This window comes from Hemitrygon akajei, unplaced genomic scaffold, assembly GCF_048418815.1.
Source record: "Hemitrygon akajei unplaced genomic scaffold, sHemAka1.3 Scf000111, whole genome shotgun sequence".
NCBI lineage: Eukaryota > Metazoa > Chordata > Chondrichthyes > Myliobatiformes > Dasyatidae > Hemitrygon > Hemitrygon akajei.
The window spans coordinates 974,115-989,919 of record NW_027331997.1 but is presented as its reverse complement, the minus strand read 5'-3'; the positions used below and the strand labels follow the sequence as shown (position 1 = coordinate 989,919).

General features: G+C 44.9%; 1 pseudogene; it reads left to right on the top strand.

Annotated features, from left to right (window-relative positions):
- The window catches only part of LOC140723378 (uncharacterized), a 425,409-nt pseudogene extending 412,613 nt beyond the window's left edge, over positions 1-12,796 (top strand).
- Positions 12,797-15,805: the final 3,009 nt, after the last annotated feature.

The window sequence follows — 15,805 nt, the reverse complement described above, 5'->3', positions numbered from 1 at the left end:
ACAGAACAGACTGAAGCTGTCCTATCTCTACATGTGAATGTGCAAGGAGATAGGCATCCTGAAACCCTAACTAGCTACCCTCAAGAAGAAATATGGCTCAGCACATCGGTTGAGCCAATCTGTTGATCATCAGCAGTTTCTTGCAGAAAAACAGGCTGCTATTTTTTAATAAAGTGTTAACCCTTTTACACACTTTATCATTCCCTCCTTTTGATCATTACATGATCAACAGAGCAGTAATTTTTTGCAGGGAAAGTAATCGGGTACAACATGATAGATAGATAGATAGATAGATAGATAGATAGATAGATAGATAGATAGATACTTTATTCATCCCCATGGGGAAATTCAACCTTTTTTCCAATGTCCCATACACTTGTTGTAGCAAAAACTAATTACATACAATACTTAACTCAGTAATAATATGATATGCATTTAAATCACTAACTCAAAAAGCATTAATAATAGATTTAAAAAAAAAGGTCTTAAGTCCTGGCAGTTGAATTGTAAAGCCTAATGGCATTGGGGAGTATTGACCTCTTCATCCTGTCTGAGGAGCATTGCATCGATAGTAACCTGTCGCTGAAACTGCTTCTCTGTCTCTGGATGGTACGATGTAGAGGATGTTCAGGGTTTTCCATAATTGACCGTAGCCTACTCAGCGCCCTTCGCTCAGCTACCGATGTTAAACTCTCCAGTACTTTGCCCACGACAGAGCCCGCCTTCCTTACCAGCTTATTAAGACGTGAGGCGTCCCTCTTCTTAATGCTTCCTCCCCAACACGCCACCACAAAGAAGAGGGCGCTCTCAACAACTGACCTATAGAACATCTTCAGCATCTCACTGCAGACATTGAAAGACGCCAACCTTCTAAGGAAGTAATGTCGACTCTGTGCCTTCCTGCACAAGGCATCTGTGTTGGCAGTCCAGTCTAGCTTCTCGTCTAACTGTACTCCCAGATACTTGTAGGTCTTAACCTGCTCCACACATTCTCCATTAATGATCACTGGCTCCATATGAGGCCTAGATCTCCTAAAGTCCACCACCATCTCCTTGGTCTTGGTGATATTGAGACGCAGGTAGTTTGAGTTGCACCATATCACAAAGTCCTGTATCAGTTTCCTATACTCCTCCTCCTGTCCATTCCTGACACACCCCACTATGGCCGTGTCATCAGCGAACTTCGGCACATGGCAGGACTCCGAGTTATATTGGAAGTCTGATGTGTACAGGGTGAACAGGACCGGAGAGAGTACGGTTCCCTGCGGCGCTCCTGTGCTGCTGACCACCGTGTCAGACCTACAGTCTCCCAACCGCACATACTGAGGTCTATCTGTCAAGTAGTCCACTATCCAATCCACCATGTGAGAGTCTACTCCCATCTCCGTTAGTTTGTGCCTTAAGATCTTGGGCTGGATGGTGTTAAAGGGACTAGAGAAGTCAAGGAATGTAATCTTCACAGCACAACTGACCCCATCTAGGTGAGAGAGTGATTTGTGCAGCAAATACATGATAGCATCCTCCACTCCCACCTTCTCCTTATACGCAAACTGAAGCGGATCCCGGGCGTGCTTGGTTTGTGGCCTCAGATTCTGTATTATCAGCCGCTCCATGGTCTTCATCACGTGCGACGTCAAGGCAACAGGTCTGAAGTCATTCAACTCCTTTGGTTGTGGTTTCTTTGGTACCAGGACAATACAGGATGTTTTCCACTGTCTGGGTACTCTTCTCTGATCTAGACTCATGTTGAAGATGCGCTGTAGTGTTTCTCCCAGTTCAGTCGCACAGGCCCTCAGTAATCGTGGGGAAACTCCATCCGGTCCAGCCGCCTTGCTGGTACAGATCTTCCTCAGTTGACCTTCCACCTGTTGCAGCCGTAATCCTGGGCGTGGGCAAGGTCTCCTGTGAGTGGCTATTTTCCTGTGAGGGAAGTAAGCCTGGTGTGGAGTTCTGCGGTGAGGATGAGATTGTGCTGTCGAACCTATTGAAGAAGTTGTTCAGCTGGTTTGCTTTCTCCACATCTCCACTTATGTTTGCCCCCTGCTTTGCACCGCATCCGGTGATGATCTTCATCCCATCCCACTCCTCCTTCATGCTTTTTTTCTGCAGCTTTTGTTCTAGCTTTCTCCTATACTGCTCCTTTGCCCCCCTTATCTGTACTCTGAGTTCCTTCTGAACTCTTTTAAGCTCCAACCGATCACCATCTTTAAAGGCCCTCTTCTTCTGGTTTAGGAGGCCTTTGATGTGACTAGTGATCCAGGGCTTATTATTGGGATAGCAGTGAACATTGACTTATCAGTGGGAAAAAGCAGCGTACAGCAGTATTTATAACAATGATATGGACAACTATTAGGCCAGAATGCAATATCCTGCTCCGCGTATTACTGAACAGACCTTCAAAGACCACCATTTTGACCCTTCAGTGAACCGGTGTAAATCCTGCCCTAGTTTCTTGATGCTGTCAATCTCCTTGGCAGTGTGCTCGGAAGGGATGTAATGTTATTAGATTCATCAGGGATATAGGTGCAGCATTCTGTGTCAATAATAGCACAGGTTCCCCCTTTCACAGCTGGGATAAAATCTAAAGCCATACAATTCTGTAGGACTGTTTGCCAGATTGCAATCATTTCAGTAGATATTTCTGTTACTTAGGCCTGTGTTTCTGTCAGAGCTCCTGCAGTGTTGTGGCCAGCTCCTCAAGTGCTGTAGGTAACTTGGTTATCTCTCGTGAATTCCTGGCTACTCCATAGGAGAGAAAAGCGATCATCCAAAATCGCTCAGTCTCAGTTATTCGTCTCGGCTGCTGGGCACCTGCAAGTAAGGCCAGGATGCATGTTCCCAGTGTAGGAAGTTCCATTTGATGGGAACTTGAGATACCATCCCTCAAAACACTGACAGCCACAGTCATCTCTGACTGGACCACAGTTCCTCACTCTCTTCCCCGGATGTTATTTGAGAAAGCCCAAGCTGAGAGTTCCTCACTCTGGTTGAGCAGGATTACTGACATTGGAATCATAGTTTTACCATGCTGTGGAATTTCAGCACAAACCCAGCAGGCCCTTAGTTCTGCCTGTTTGGCATAGGTGTGACAGAGAGACAGAAAGTTGTTAACATGGGGGCCCACGGATGTTGTTTGAGCAATAAGACAAAACACAAACACCACTAGCAACGAATACATTTTCCTTAAGTCTGAGAGAGCCCTTCTACGCAGTTCCTTCTGTAACAAACAGCCGTGGGAGTGGTCAGTAACACCTGATATGGTCCTTCCCACCAAGGTCCGAGTTTCCCTCAATCCCAGTTCATGATTAGGACAAAATTGCCAGGTTCTATTGTGGGATTGTCACTCCTCTCTGCGGGGTAGTTCTCTTCCTTGTAAGCCTATCGTACCTGTGAATGTGATGCTTGGAAAATTTTGGTTAGTTGGCATACATATTTCCCAATCTCTTCCCTTCAGTTATGCCAGGGGTGTCAAACTCATTTTAGGTCACGGGCCGGATTGAGCAAAATGCAGCTTCATGCGGGCCGGATCAGTTGGACGCGTGCAAACGCAGCTTTCGTTGCCTCCGTTTTTTCAGCCTGCTCTCATGTGTCTCAGTCTCTGCTATAACTACAAAGTGTTTCGCTTTACAAATTCCGTTTCTTATGATGAAGACTGCCGAGCAAGACTGCTGAATAAACACTAAAAATCCTGAAAACCTGGTGCCTGAATAAACTCAGCACTAGCCATATCATACGCCATAGGCGCTTCGATTACTGGGGCCAGCTTTAATAGTAATTAGATATTATCTCGCGGGCCACAGATAATTCCACCGTGGGCCGGATTTGGCCCGCGTGCCTTGAGTTTGACATATATGGGTTATGCATCCAATTTTGCTGGTAGACTTTCTGGGAGCAATGGTACACAAGGTCTTAGTCACCAGGGTGTCCTCATGGGCCATCTATAAATGATTTCAGCTGGTGACAACCCTGTTTTCCCCTGTGGGGTAACCCTCATGTGGAATCGGGCTAATGGTCGGACCTTCAGCCAAGTGAGTCCAGTCTCCACTGTTAGTCTGGCTAGTTTACTCTTCAGAGTGCCATTGGCTCTTTCCACTCTGCCAGCGGCCTGTGGGTGGTGTACACAGCGGAATTGTTGCTGGATAGCTAGTTCGTTACGTACCCCTTTGTTTACTTTCACCACAAAGTGTGGGCCATTGTGAGAGCTCAGCATCTTTGGCAGGCCGTACCTGGGAATTATTTCCCGTAATAATATCTTCATAGCTGTCATAGCAGTATTATTGGTAGTTGGAATAGCTTCAATCCACCTACTAAGCAGATAATAACTAAGCAGTATCTATAGCAATGTACTCTAGGCAATTCAACTTGTAGACACAAAAAGGTCCACCTGGCAAGGGAGATGTACCCGGTGTGCAGGGTACTGGTTACCAACCATTCCCTCCTTTCCCAGGTGTGTACAATTGTGTATATGATCGACCAATATTGGTAAAAATTGTGTAGGAACACAAACCTGTCCCGCTGGGTAATCCAAAAAGCTAGGTTGGGTTCTTTCAGGCATCCCATCTGGGACCACAATTTGCGCTCCTCCTCAGAGACGTCCCCCTGAAAAGTACGTACCTCCCTCATGTCTGGCAAACCTTTCTGCTTAAGTCACAGAGGGATGCTTGACGGGAACCCGAGGGGACTACAACTACCGAGGATTGTGCCGCACTTTTCGCTATTTCATCCGCTAAAGCATTGTATTTAGTGACTCAGTCGGACATGTGGGTGTGGGCTGCTCATTTAATAACAACCAAAATGCGAGGTAGCTGTAGAGCGGTGAGTAAGTTGTTTACAAAGGTGGCATTACTAATGGAGTAGCCAGAGGAAGTCAGGAATCCCCATGTTCCCAGAGATCCCCGTAGTCATGTACAATTCCAAATGCATAACGGGAGTCTGTGTAAACGTTCCCACTTTAGTCTGTTGCTGGGATATAGGCACAAGTCAGAACAAACAGCTCAGCCTTCTGGGCGGAGACAGCTGCTTCAAAAGAGGCCACTGTCCGTCACTATCACATCGTTTCCCTGCTGGATCCACAAAAGAGCTTCCATCCTCAGAAAATGTTGCCTCGGGCTTGAGGGCATATTGAGGAAGGGATGGGAGAGTCTGTCCTTCTTTCATGGTGATCTGGATGGGGGGCAGTTGGTGCTGTCAACTTCATTGTCTGAAATTAAGCAGAGATTATGTGCAATGTCTTGGGTTCTGTTAATATTAAAAGATTGTCTTACCAGATGTCCTGTCTTCACCTCAGACTCCTTCCAGTATCGGAGTTGGCCCGCGGCCAAGTCTTGCCAGTCTCCCTTGTTGCTGGAGGCTTGTTTCGTCAGGATGTAGGCAAGGAACCCTAGGCTCTTGGACTTGAACCCAGGGCAAACCCTAACGATGGTATGGGGAGCCACCAGTCCTGTCTGTCGCCAAGGGAAATGCGGAACTTCGGCCCGTAATGCACTGCCCTCTTTTCCTTAATCCTGTCCAATCACCATGACTGGGAACTTCTGTCCCTCGTGGGGTGCATGATATTGGCTTTCCTCAGTTGAGCACCCCATAGGGTCATAGCAAAGAGTCACAGCTGGCAGAAGGGATTCAAACGCGGTGGAGTCCAGATTAAGTGCCCACCACTGGGGATTCGGAAACTGGGGAAGCTGTCGGTTGTTCACCTGTCACAGGGTGACAGCATTGTCTGTCTCTCCTTTCCCCCTGTCCTCCACAATCAGCTCCTTTGTTTTTGTGACAATGAGGGAGAGTTTGTTTTCTTGATACCATATAACAATCACAGCACAGAAACAGGCCATCTCGGCCCTCCTAGTCCATGCCGAACTCTTAATCTCACCTAGTCCCACCTACCCGCACTCAGCCCATAACCCTCCACTCCTTTCCTGTCCATATACCTATCCAATTTTACCTTAAATGACACAACTGAACTGGCCTCTACTACTTCTACAGGAAGCTCATTCCACACAGCTATCACTCTCTGAGTAAAGAAATACCCCCTCGTGTTTCCCCTAAACTTTTGCCCCCTAACTCTCAAATCATGTCCTCTCGTTTGAATCTCCCCTACTCTCAATGGAAACAGCCTATTCAGGTCAACTCTATTTATCCCTCTCAAAATTTTAAATACCTCGATCAAATCCCCCCTCAACCTTCTACGCTCCAATGAATAGAGACCTAACATTCAACCTTTCTCTGTAACTTAAGTGCTGAAACCCAGGTAACATCCAAGTAAATCGTCTCTGCACTCTCTCTAATTTATTGATATCTTTCCTATAATTCAGTGACCAGAACTGTACACAATATTCCAAATTTGGCCTTACCAATGCCTTGTACAATTTTAACATTACATCCCAACTTCTGTACTCAATGCTCTGATTTATAAAGGCCAGCCTTCCAATAGCCTTCTTCACCACCCTGTCTACATGAGACTCCACCTACAGGGAACTATGCACTGTTACTCCTAGATCTCTCTGTTCCACTGCATTCCTCAATGCCCTACCATTTACCCTGTATGTTCTATTTGGATTATTCCTGCCAAAATGTAGAACCTCACACTCCTCAGCATTAAACTCCATCTGCCAACGTTCAGCCCATTCTTCTAGCTGGCATAAATCTCCCTGCAAGCTTTGAAAACCCACCTCATTATCCACAACACCTCCTACCTTAGTATCATCAGCATACTTACTAATCCAATTTACCACCCCATCATCCAATCATTTATTTATATTACAAACAACATTGGGACCAAAACAGATCCCTGAGGCACCCCGCTAGTCACCGGCCTCCATCCCGATAAACAATTATCCACGACTACTCTCTGGCATCTCCCATCTAGCCACTGTTGAATCCATTTTATTACTCCAGCATTAATACCTAACGACTGAACCTTCTTAACTAACCTTCCATGTGGAACTTTGTCAAAGGCCTTGCTGAAGTCCATATAGACTACATATATAGACCAAGGAGATGGTGGTGGACTTTAGGAGATCTAGGCCTCATATGGAGCCAGTGATTATTAATGGAGAATGTGTGGAGCAGGTTAAGACCTACAAGTATCTGGGAGTGCAGTTAGACGAGAAGCTAGACTGGACTGCCAACACAGATGCCTTGTGCAGGAAGGCACAGGGTCGACTGTACTTCCTTAGAAGGTTGGCGTCATTCAATGTTTGTAGTGAGATGCTGAAGATGTTCTATAGGTCAGTTGTGGAGAGCGCCCTCTTCTTTGTGGTGGCATGTTGGGGAGGCAGCATTAAGAAGAGGGACGCCTCACATCTTAATAAGCTGGTAAGGAAGGCGGGCTCTGTCGTGGGCAAAGTACTGGAGAGTATAACATCGGTAGCTGAGCGAAGGGCGCTGAGTAGGCTACGGTCAATCATGGAAAACCCTGAACATCCTCTACATAGCACCATCCAGAGACAGAGAAGCAGTTTCAGCGACAGGTTGCTATCAATGCAATGCTCCTCAGACAGGATGAAGAGATCATTACTCCCCAATGCCATTTGGCTTTACAATTCAACCACCAGGAGTAAGATATGTTAAAGTGCCGGGGTTAGGACTCAATGTATTTAAGTAAACTACTTAAGAACTTTTTAAAAGCTATTTATTAATGCTTATTGAGAGGGTGTCTTTAGATGCATATCATATTTTTACTGAGTTAAGTATTGTATGTAATTAGTTTTGCTACAACAAGTGTATGGGACATTGGAAAAAATGTTGAATTTCCCCATGGGGATGAATAAAGTATCTATCTATCTATCTATAATCCACTGCCTTACCCTCATCAACATTCCTCGTAACTTCTTCAAAAAATTCAATAAGGTTTGTCAAACATGACCTTCCACGCACAAATCCATGCTGGCTACTCCTAATCAGATCCCGTCTATCCAGATAATTATAAATACTATCTCTAAGAATACTTTCCATTGATTTACCCACCACTGATGTCAAACTGACAGGTCTATAATTGCTAGGCTTACTTCTAGAACCCTTTTTAAACAATGGAACCACATGAGCAATACGCCAATCCTCCGGCACAATCCACGTTTCTAATGACATCTGAAAGATCTCCGTCAGAGCTCCTGCTATCTCTACACAAACTTCAGATGTTATCTCTACACATACCAGTCAGATGTTGTTCAGACTTCAGACAGAGTCAGCAATCAAATGGTTGAGCATTGTGCGATGAATGTGCTGAGCTCCATATGTCACAATGCAAGAAGCATCGTAGGAAAGCCAGATGAGTTCAGGAAAGGGAATTTGTAGACATCATTGGGATGTGGTGGCACCCAACAGTCTGAGGGATTCAGGGGAACAAATTTGTAGAGAGATTGCAGACCATCCCAAGAAACAAAAGTTGATTCAGTAAGTGATTTTAACTTTCCATGTGTTGACTGGGACTCCCATACTGTAAAAGGTCTAGATAGGATAGAGTTTGTCAAATATGCCCTGAATCGGTACGTAAAATTCCCGATGTAGAAGTGTGCAATAAGCTGTTAGGAAATGATCAGGGCTGGCGACAGAAATTAGTGATCATAATGCCAAGAAATTCAAAATAAAGATGGAAAAAGAGAGGTCTGGACCATGAGTTTAGATTCTAAATTGGAGAGAGGTCAATTTTGATGGTGTCAGAAAGGATCTGATAGGTGTGGTTTGGGACAGGCTGTTTTCTGATAAAGGAGTACTTTGTAAGTGGGAGGCCTTCAAAAGTGAAATTTTGAGGGTGTAGAGTTTCTATGTGCCTAACAATGTAAAAGTTGAAATGTAACTGGTGCAGGGAACCTTGGCTTTCAGGAGATATTGAAGCCCTGGATATTTTGTTCTTTTAAATGCCTCAGACATTTGAGTGCTACCAAGACTCATTAATCATCATCCATGCTCTGAGCTCATCTGAACTTTTTCTTTCTTTGTTGTCTGTTGGTTTCTAGCTTCCCAATAGCTTTTGCATGTTTGTTTGCCCTCTCTTTGGCTTTTATGTTGGCTTTGGCTCCTCATTACAGCCACGATTGTGTCCTCCTGCCTTTCCAATGCTTCCATTTCTTTGGGATGTATCGATCGCTCAGCTCCCGAATTGCTCCCAGAAACTCCAGCCATTGCTGCTTCATTGTCACTCCAACCTTTTCCCTTCCAAACAAGTTTGTCCAGCTTCTCTGTCATAGAATCATGGAGACGTTCAATATGGAAACAGGCCATTTGGCCCATCTAGTCAATGCCAAAAAAACACTTAAGCTGTCTATTGCAAGTACCTGCACCGAGACCATCGCCCTCCATACCCCTACCATCCAGGCTTCCTTCAAAACCTCTTTGAAATGGTGAAACCGAGCTCATATTCACCACATGCTGACTTCTCATTCCACACTCTCACGACCATTTCAGTAAAGAGCTTTTCCAAATGTTCCCATTAAATTTTCATCTTCCCCACTTACCCATGACCTCTGGTTGTCATCCCACACAACCTTGGTGGAAAAAGCTGTTTACATTTACCTTATCTATACCCTCATAATCTTGTATACTTCTAACAGTTTCCCAAAGCAATGTACAATTTCCTTGTTTATGTTTAGAGCCTTTTTTAGGTGTATTAGATGATGAGGGGCATTGATTGTGTGGATAGCCAGAGGTTTATTCCCAGGACTGAAATGGCTAACATGAGGGCGCATAGTTTTATGGTACTTGGAAATAGATACCGAGGGGATGTCAGGGGCAAGTTTTTTACACAGAGAGTGGTGGGTGCGTAGAATGCACTGCAGGCTATTTGTGTGAGAGTGTTTCAGTTACTGTGGGGCCAGGAGCCCATGCAGCTCAGTGGGAACAGGGAATAATACCAATGGAAAGAGTCAAACTGAGTCAGGTCACAGATTGGAGATGGCAGAAATGCCCCATTCTTATAGAGAGAGGAAGAGAGGAAGAGCATCAGAGAGTTTGATGGTCATTCCAGATACCAGCACTCTGCCCAGTTAGAAGATGATTTCCCTCTCCAACTTGGGATGAACTTCACTGTAAGAGTGTGTTGCCAGATCACACCTTGACAACTCAAGTGATCTCATATGAAAAGTTGTCCTACACAAATTGATAGATTTTGTAAATCTTTTTACAGGCTAAAAACAACAAGGAATTTATCTACGGGAATCTCGAACACAACGCGCCAATTTTGCTGTCTCTGTCCAGATATGTAGTAAGTGAAGCAAGGGATACACTCGATCATCCTTCCTGCTCAGACTGTGGGGAGGGATTCATTTAGTCAACTGACCGACTGGCACAGCGGTCATTTTACACAGGGGAGAGGCCGTTCATCTGCTGTGACTGTGAGAATGGATTCAGTGGGTCTTCTCAACTGAAGGTACATCAGCAAGTTCACACTGGACAAGGCCATTCACCTGCTCTGTGTGTGGGAAGGGATTCAGTCGTCTTCCCACCTGTGGACAAACCAGTCAGTTCACACTGGGCAGAGGCTGCTCATCTGCTGAAGTTGTGGGGCAGGATTCACTCGGTCTTCTGACCTAATGGCTCACCAGCGAGTTCACAACGGGGAGCAGCCGTTCACCTGCTCGGACTGTGGGAAAGGATTCACTTACTCATCCCAACTGATGGTACATCAGCGAGTTCACACCGGAGAGAGGCCATTCACCTGCTCAGACTGTGGGGAGGGATTCACACAGTTCTCTGGCCTGCAAGCACACCAGTCAGTTCACACTGGGGAAAGGCCGTTCAACTGCTCAGACTGTGGGAAGGGATTCACTCTGACATCTTACCTACTGACACACCAGTCAGTTTACACTGGAGAGTGGCCATTCACCTGCTCGGATTGTGGGAAGGGATTCACTCGGTCATCTCAACTGAAGGTACATCAGCGAGTTCACACTGGGGAGAGGCCATTCACCTGCTCAGACTGTGGGAAGGGATTCACTCTGTCATCTTACCTACTGACACACCAGTCAGTTCACACTGGAGAGTGGCCATTCACCTGCTCGGAGTGTGGGAAGGGATTCACTCGGTCATCTCAACTGAAGGTACATCAGCGAGTTCACACTGGCGAGAGGCCATTCACCTGCTCAGACTGTGGGAAGGGATTCACTTCGTCATCTCAACTGAAGGTACATCAGCGAGTTCACACCGGAGAGAGGCCGTTCACCTGCTCAGACTGTGGGAAGGGATTCACTCTGTCATCTTACCTACTGACACACCAGTCAGTTCACACTGGAGAGTGGCCATTCACCTGCTCGGAGTGTGGGAAGGGATTCACTCGGTCATCTCAACTGAAGGTACATCAGTGAGTTCACACTGGGGAGAGGCCATTCACCTGCTCAGACTGTGGGAAGGGATTCACTTCGTCATCTCAACTGAAGGTACATCAGCGAGTTCACACCGGAGAGAGGCCGTTCACCTGCTCGGACTGTGGGAAGGGATTCACACAGTTGTCTGGCCTGCAAGCACACCAGTCAGTTCACACCGGCAAGAGGCCGTTCACCTGCTCAGACTGTGGGAAGGGATTCACTCGGTCATCTCAACTGAAGGTACATCAGCGAGTTCACACGGGGGAGAGGCCGTTCACCTACTCAGACTGTGGGAAGGGATTCACTTCGTCATCTCAACTGAAGGTACATCAGCGAGTTCACACTGGGGAGAGGCCGTTCATCTGCTCAGTCTGTGGGAAGGGATTCACACAGTTAGCTACCCTACAAGCACACCAGTCAGTTCACACTGGGGAGAGGCCGTTCACCTGCATATTCACTGGGAAGGGATTCACTCAATCATCTCAATTGAAGGTACATGAGCGAATTCACACTGGGGAGAGGCCATTCACCTGCTCAGTCTGTGGGAAGAGATTCACTCTGTCATGCAACCTACAGAGACACCAGCGAGTTCACACTGGGGAGAAGCCGTTCACCTGCATATTCTGTGGGAAGGGATTCACTCAATCATCTCAATTGAAGGTACATGAGCGAATTCACACTGGGGAGAGGCCATTCACCTGCACAGACTGTGGGAAGAGATTCACTCTGTCATGCAACCTACAGAGACACCAGCGAGTTCACACTGGGGAGAGGCCGTTCACCTGCTCAGACTGTGGGAAGGGATTCACACAGTTATCTGTCCTACAAGCACACCAGTCAGTTCACACTGGGGAGAGGCCGTTCACCTGCATATTCTGTGGGAAGGGATTCACTCAATCATCTCAATTGAAGGTACATGAGCGAATTCACACTGGGGAGAGGCCATTCACCTGCTCAGTCTGTGGGAAGAGATTCACTCTGTCATGCAACCTACAGAGACACCAGCGAGTTCACACTGGGGAGAGGCCGTTCACCTGCTCAGACTGTGGGAAGTGATTCACACAGTTATCTGTCCTACAAGCACACCAGTCAGTTCACGCTGGGGAGAGGCCGTTCACCTGCACATTCTGTGGGAAGGGATTCACTCAATCATCTCAATTGAAGGTACATGAGCGAATTCACACTGGGGAGAGGCCATTCACCTGCTCAGTCTGTGGGAAGAGATTCACTCTGTCATGCAACCTACAGAGACACCAGCGAGTTCACACTGGGGAGAGGCCGTTCACCTGCTCAGACTGTGGGAAGGGATTCACACAGTTATCTGTCCTACAAGCACACCAGTCAGTTCACGCTGGGGAGAGGCCGTTCACCTGCTCACACTGTGGGAAGGGATTCACTCAATCATCACAATTGAAGGAACATGAGCGAATTCACACTGGGCAGAGGCCATTCACTTCCTGTTAATATGCGAATGTATTCACTCAGTCATCTAACCTTATGTAACTCTCACTCCGGCTAGCAGCTTATGTTACATACCGTGACACGTGACAGTGGTACCCTTGTCACGTGACTGGGGTTGAAGTTATACTGGACTTGAGGTAATGGTCTTGTGATGGTGGAGTGATGTCATTTTCCCGCCAGTAGAGGTCAAGTGACAGGTTTTTTTCTACAGGGTATAAAAGGAAGACCCACCTGTTAGGTGGGGCAGTTCGTGGCTAGATTTGCCAAGATGACTTCATGTCACTGCGTGATTTAATGTGATGACGCAGTTTAGTTAAAAGATGAAGTTTTATATAATGCCTAAAGTTTAAAAGGTCATAGCCAGCGGTTTCTTTGCTGATGGAGAGTGAAGAAAAGTTTGGAAGGTGAAGATCGAGCAGAATCGATTTTCGACGGTGGATTGATTTCGACCTTATTTGATCCTCATTCGGAAGGATTTCGTTGACTATTCTCGTGTTAGTCTCCGCTGGAAATAGCGGGAGATTGAGAATAGTGTGGAAGGGAGGTCAGTACCTTTAAACCGTTATATTTAATAAAATTCGATGTGGGAAAGTTCGACGCCGGGGAATCGAAGGACATCGACGTGGAAGAGAATTTACATCTCTTTAAAAAGTCTCTCCTTTTAAAAGTACTGTGCGCTTTTGAACTTTCGGCATATCGCTCTAAAGAACTGTTTTTTTTTCCAATACCGCTTTAAAGACTGTTTGGGACTGCAAAGCTATTAAGAACTGTTTGAGCAGCTGCCCAGCAGCTGAATTCCAGTCATGTTTGAGTTTGTTTACTTTTGAGGGGGTTTGTTTTCAGTGTTTAATAAACGTGTTATTTGTTATAAAAACCCTTGCCTAACTCATCTATATTTATTGTTGCCTGAATACGTAACATAATTATGGGGGCTACGTCCGGAATTCAATCGTTTGAGTTTAAAATGCTTTTTGAATTTTGAGTCGGTGTTTTGGTAACGGGGATTGCTCGATTCTTTTTGTTTGATTGGCTTGTGAGTGGTATTCGGCAACGATGAATATTGATGAGTTTCTGGATTCGCCAGTCGCGGATTTGTTAGCGAAGGCGAAAAAAACTGAAGTATCTGAGATTGCTAAGAGATTGCAACTTAAAGGTATTTTGGCGACTGCATCAAAAGCTGTAATACAGAGAAAAATCGCATCACATTTTGTGGCTTCGGGTGATTTTGATGAATCGATTTTAGAATCGTTTCCAATAAGTAATCTGGAGATACAGTTGCAAATTGAACAAATGAGGTTGGAACAAAGTAAAGCAGAGTTGGAGCGTTATAAATTGGAATCTGAGCAAAAGCAGAGAGATTTTGAATATGCAATGGCGAAATTAAGGTCTGAGAATCAGTCTTCTGATTCTAGAAAACCGTTTGTTGCTAGCCAAGAAATTAAATTGGTCCCTCCATTTAGTGAAACAGAAGTGGAAAGATATTTTCAACATTTTGAAACTATTGCTCGGATGTCAGACTGGCCGAAAGATAAATGGTCACTGTTACAGAGTGTGATTAAAGGCAAGGCACAGCAAGTTTACACAGCTTTAACTGCTGCGCAAGCATTAGATTATGATATTGTGAAAACAAATATTCTCAAATCATACGAATTAGTCCCAGAAGCATATAGGTAAAGATTCAGGAGTTTGAAAAAGTCTGTGGAAAAGACTTATGTGGAATTTGCCTATGATAAAGCTATGTGTTTTGAGAGATGGGTTTCTTCTAAAAATGTAAATGAGGACTATGATACATTGAAAGAGCTGATTTTGATGGAGGAATTTAAAAGAAGCATTCCTGTTGAAGTAAGGACCTACTTAAATGAGAGGGATACTGATAAATTGCAGGACTGTGCTAGATTCGCTGATGAGTATGTTTTAATCCATAAGAATAAATTTCCTCAGGGTAGAATTTTTAAGAGGAAAAATAATATGGAGACTCAAGGTAAATCAGAAATTAAATCAGAGGTTAAGGAGGAAGGAAAACCTGTGAAGGAAAGACAGTTTGGTCTTATTTGTAACTATCGTAAGAAGCCTGGCCATGTAATAGCTAACTGTTTCAAATTGATAAAGAAAGAGAAGGAAGCAGTTCCAGATGCTTGTGTGCAACATACTGAAGCACCTGTAAAGTTACAGGGTTTGGTAAAAACAAATGAGGATTTGTTAGAGTCTGACCAAGTTAGAAAGGGATATGATCACTTTATAACTGAAGGGTTTGTATCCTTGAAAGAAGGATCTACTCTGGTGCCAATAAAAATTCTTAGGGATACTGGAGCTTCTCAATCACTGATGTTAGATAGTGTGTTGAAGTTTAATGAAGAGAGTGATACTGGTGAGGTAAATTACATAAGAGGTGTTGGAAGTGATTTTATGCCTGTACATTTACAAAAAGTAAATTTAAAGTCAGGGTTAGTTACAGGATTTGTTAAAGTAGGATTACAGCATAGCTTACCTGTGAAGGGTATTTCTTTATTGTTAGGTAATGACTTAGCAGGTGGACAAGTTTTTCCTGAAGTGCATTTGACAATGGAGTCAGAGGAACCAGAGGTGAATTCTAACACAGATTCTTCCTGTGTTGTGACTAGAGCTATGGCTAAAACAATTGATGTGCAGAATGAGGTTGTTACTCATGACTGTTCAACTCAGGATTTGAGTTTTGAGGATGTGTCAGAGACCTTCTTACCTTCGTTGTTTGAACAAGGTTCTGGGAGTAAGTCTGACTATGAAGATTTATCTCTGTCTCGGAAGGAGATGATAGCAGGGCAGAATAGAGATCCTGAGATTATAAAATTAAGGGAACAAGCTTTACTAGGTAGTGAAATTGAGAAGGTGTCAGTAGGATATTATTTGGAAAAAGGAGTGTTGATGAGGAAGTGGAGGTCGCCTACAATTCCTGCAAGTGAGGAATGGTATGTTGTTTACCAGGTGGTTGTTCCTAAAGTTTATCGGAATGAGATTTTGACTTTAGCTCATAGTGTGCCTTTAGGTGGACATCAAGGGGTAAGGAAAACTGT